The following is a 4779-nucleotide window of genomic DNA, read 5'->3' as shown; positions in this document are numbered from 1 at the left end:
CATTTGCTACCTTTTAAAGCTCCATTTCTGAAATATATGAGGCATGAGGAAAACCCGAGGAACTCACCACTGTGTTATTCCTTGGACGCCAAGGTCTTCACCAGCCTGCATTTCTCTCTCCACTGTTAAGTCTTCTTATGCTTGTTTTACATTTAATGTTCTGAGGGTTTAGTTGTACTTAGCAGGAGAAATGGGGGAAAACACATATACTCCATCTTCCCAGAAGTGGAAGTTGAATCCCTATGGAGAATTTTACAACAATGATAAGACTGAATAAAAGCCAGCCTTGACTTTGGTCACCACCATATCTCGGTATATCTACATAATTCTATTGACAAAATACTCTCCCCACAAATCACTTATCTTTAGTCTTTTAAAAAGTTGCTAGTTTTTTTAAGGTATTTTTGACATTGACATTCAATTAATTTCCCAAAGTGTCTAATTTGAAAATGTTACATATCTATACACCAGGAAAACCATCACCATGGTCAAGATAGTAAACATATCCATTACGCTTAAAAGGTTCCTCCTATCCCTTTGTAATTCCTCCCTCCAGCCCCTTCCTGTATCACCAGTCCCAAGCAACTATTGATCTGCCTGTCGTGGTAGATTAGCTTGAATATTGAAAAGGCTTATATGAATACTTTAGAGGGGGATGGTTGCAGTGTATTGTAGGTATATGATTATCTTTTTAAGAACTGTCAAATTGTTTTGAAAAGGTGTCATTTTATAATCTCACCACGTATGTATGAAAGTGTCAGTATTTTGCATGCTTGCCAACCTTTAGATGGGATGATCCTTTCCAATATCAGCCATTCTAATAGTGTATAGAATTCTAATTGTGATTTCAATTTTAATTTTCCTAATAAATAGTGATGTTCAGTTTATTAATGTGACTATTTCCCAGCTTCTTCCTACATAATTCTTATTTTCTAAAGCTATTTTAAATGACATTGTTGTCTATTTTAGATAGGTACAGCTTTTTGCATAGACTAACTTGTGGCCTGTGAAAAATAGTTTTAGTTCTCCTTTTCCAATCTGGAAGCCTAAATTTTTCTTGATGCACTGAACAGAATCCCAAGTACAATACTGAGCAATCCCCCTCCCCGTATCATGAATTTATTATTCTTGGATAATAGTTTCCTGCATGCAAACATCCACCACAACTTCTGGCATGTAAATATCTGCCTCACTGCTGCACACACACTATTAAAATCCAAGTCTCGGTACTACACCTATTGAGATAAGTAGGTCCCCCAGATTTGAAATAAGACTGGGATACGCAGAAGAGCGAGTTTATTCACTGAGTCTGCCAGCCTGAAGGCAGTGATTTCAGACTGGAAAACAAAACTGGGGGGACCTCTGTGGACAATGGGGAAAGCGAGTGGGATGGAAAATTCTCCTGGTGGCAGCCAGGAAGTGAGTGGTCATCAGGGTACCTAAGAGAAATTTTTAGGAAGGTAGTAGGATGATTCATATCTCCTCATAGACTTAAGCGTGGCCACATTACCGTGGGTGGATTGTAGGTAGGACATACAAAATCCAGGTAATGGTGAAAGGTGGGAGAGAACAGAATGAGCCACTGAATCAGGTGGCCCTGGGGAAGGGCTTGGAGAAGACACCCTCTCCTTGCCATGTGATCCCCCAGAATTGAACCATGAGGAGTGTGGCAGGTCTGTTCACAAGGCGCTGTCGGTTTGCTGAGAAAACACCCCATTTTCCAACCAGGGCACCTGGCTTCCCCCCACTCCCGGAGGAGTCAGGATGGGCCACTGTGATGTCTGAACCACCCCTGCCAGGACAGGGCTAGACAGGCTGGGGGACTGGCTTGCTGACCAAATGTAGCGGATGGTGTGGCTGCTCATTGTCCTGTGCAGGGCGTATATAGGGAGGCCAGGGGCCCTGGGACGGACCACTGGGCAGTACTGACATGGCAAAGGAGAGCAGGAAAGCACAGCTCACCGGAAACAGCAAAGCGGGGAAGAAGAGGAAGAACCCCTCTCCACCCAAGTCCAGAGGAAAGGGCAAGGTGAGATGACCACCCAAGCTCCTTCTCATCTTCCCCTTGACTCCTTTCTCCCAAGACTCCTACCCTGTCCTCACCTGGTACAACCCCCTCAGCCCACACGCATTCTCAGGAAGCCCTTGTTCCCATCCCTTCTCCACCGTCTTCCCCAAACCATTGCCCTTCTGTGATCTCCCTGTTGTCCTTACAGGGGCCCAAGACAGCCGTGAAACTTAAAAGACCCCTTCAAGGGAGTGTAAGGACAGAAGGCACTGCAATAATTATCGCCCCCTGAATTAAACCCCAAGAAGGTAAAGGGCCTACACTATTCAGCCACTATCAACAGCTGAATGAGGAACTGCAGTAAAAAGAGCCATAGCAGGTCCAAAAGGTTAACCAGATTTGTCGTCGCACCTCGGGTGAAGAGGAGATCCCAAGTACCAGTGATGACCTGGGCACACGCCAAATTAAGAGTGAGACCGGAAACCTCGAAGTTATCTGCCCTGGATTGTGGCAATTGAACCTATGAGGACTTGCCTGAACTTTGGTCCCCCTTGCAGCTGCAGCCCAGCCTCATAATCGGGCCCCAGTACCTTCCATGCGTCAGCAGGCAGCTCAGCGCCCTCCTGTGTCTGCATCTCCGCTTAGTGACCAGGCTGCACATTCAACTCTATCTGGCTCCACCGCCTATGCTAGTCCTGTCTCCCTACCTTGTGCTCGGGTTCAGATAGAACCTCACGTTTGACTGGTTTTGTAAGCAAACCTTGGAGGACCAGAACATTCCTGCCCTGCTGCCTCACCACGCCTGACATTTTCTCCTCTCCTCACCGCTTTAAGCAGGCCACTTTGGGGTTCTAATTCCACTCTGGCACTTGCTGCTCCAGGTTGAGGATGAACGACAAGGCCTGATGCAGGAGGAGCAGGTTGGTCTGGGGCTTCTCACCGTTGAGGTGCAGCTGGGACATGCGCCCCAACTCCTTAAAAGCTTCTTCGTTGTCTCTGATCCCCAGCGGCTCATGGGGGTTACTGGTCAACCGGCGTTCCTTCTCCCACTCGGCCTTCTGCTCTGGGGTCAGAAGGTCTTCCTCATCTGGGCTCCTCCGTGTCCGGGTCCTTCGACTCCTTCTCTTCCTCCGAGCTGTCAGCCACCGACGTGTTCTCCTCGTCCTCCGTCTCCTCCCGCTTGATTGCGCTGGCACCCGCCGCGGCACCCCTCGCCCAGTCCGTTGTAGGAGGCAGGAGCGCTCAGGGAGGGCGCTAGGCTAGCTGGGGAGGCTGCGATGGCAGGCGGCCGACACTGCCTGCGAGGCCCTGCTCAAAATGGGCGCCTCCCACCAGGCCAGCGTGCCGCCCGCCCTGCAGCAGGGGGCCTGCAGAGCCCGTGGCCAGCGACCTGTGGCCAGACAGCAGCCCGTGCACTTTGCACGCCCTGCCATGGACCACGTGGATGCTTTCGTCCCGGTGGTCCAACATCTTGTTCAGGCTGTGGGGACCCCATCGCAGCTGGGCTTTAAGGCACAGGGAGCTCCTGCTTGGGGCCACTGCGATGTTCCTGCCAGCCCTGTGGGGAGCCCACGGGGGTCAAGTGGCTAGAGGAGAAGTTATTGCTTGAATGATCCGGGGAGTAGGTGGAGGCCAGAGCCTTCCCAAGGGCGTCGTGCAGCTGCAGGCTGTGGTCTCGCAGGAGCCCACGAGGCTGTTGGTCCGCTGATGGCCCGTGGTTGGAGATGCTGCTGTAGGCGGCCCTGAGGGCCAAGGAGAAGGTGGACAGAACCGGAAGCCCGCCGTTCACCTCTGCTCCCTGCAGCTGGTAGCCCACGCGCTGGTGCTGGTGCAAGCAACCAAACACACTGCCACAGCTCACTGAGCTACGGGCCTGGCGGGAGGGGCAGGGGAGACCAGCTTTTGCCCAGCATGGCCTGAAGCCCGCCCGGCCTGGCGGACTCCAGGCTGCTGTCGGTGGCTCTCCACTGAGGGTTGCCGGGGTAGGTACTGGGAATTACCCTTGATGCCCAAAGGGGACAGTGGCCTGGGGCTGCTGAGGGCCAGCTTGCCCGGCAGGAAGCCAGCCTGAGTCAATTCGCCAACACCCGCGTCTCTCCTGAAAGTGGCATAGGCATTCTGCTCACCACCGTCGCCTCCAAGTTCAGGTCCCAGGAATGTCGTGGGACTCACCCAAGTGGGTCCTTCACTGTAGGTGGGGCTAGAGTCAAAGGGGGAACTGTTCTGGTTGCTAGTGCCCCAGGAACCCGAGCTGGGTGTGTCCTGGAGACCCGAACCTCCAAACCGCTCACCTTCAAGGAGGTGGGCAGGCCCTTCCCACTGGCCACAGGCAGCAGAAACATCACGCTAACGTCCACGAGGTCGCTGACTTCCTTGTCTGTGCCCGCAGGTGCCATGCCCTGTGGCTGACTCATTCTCCAGCAGTGATGGTGGGCACAGAGGCCTAGAGACAGCCCCGCACAGCACTGCCTGGCACACAGAGAAGGGGGATGGGGTGTCGGGGGCAGCGGTAGCATGAAACTGGGGGCCCTTCCCCGACAAACAGGCATCACTACCCGGCCCCACACGGTCACATGTTGGCGGCCGTGCGTGGCCCTGGCCCCCTCCTCCATGCCACCTGGGGCGTTGGGGCAGGGTCGTGCATGGTCCCTGCGGTGCACGGATCCTGATTATAAATTTAGTTCCGTTTTAAAATAATTTAAGATCTTAATTTATATTTTAAAAATTACTCTGTGCTGTAGTTAACTGAAGTAAATGGAGAAGAGATTCCC

The 4779-nt window shown here is 52.3% G+C and overlaps 1 pseudogene; it reads right to left on the bottom strand.

Moving 5' to 3' along the window:
- Positions 1–1679: 1679 nt before the first annotated feature.
- On the bottom strand, positions 1680–4422 carry LOC134368377 (transcription factor E2-alpha-like; annotated as a pseudogene).
- Between the last annotated feature and the right edge of the window lie 357 nt (positions 4423–4779).

The sequence above is a fragment of the Cynocephalus volans genome, chromosome X (genome assembly GCF_027409185.1).
Source record: "Cynocephalus volans isolate mCynVol1 chromosome X, mCynVol1.pri, whole genome shotgun sequence".
NCBI lineage: Eukaryota > Metazoa > Chordata > Mammalia > Dermoptera > Cynocephalidae > Cynocephalus > Cynocephalus volans.
The sequence above is the reverse complement of the archived record's forward strand: the minus strand, read 5'-3'. Positions and strand labels throughout refer to the sequence as shown.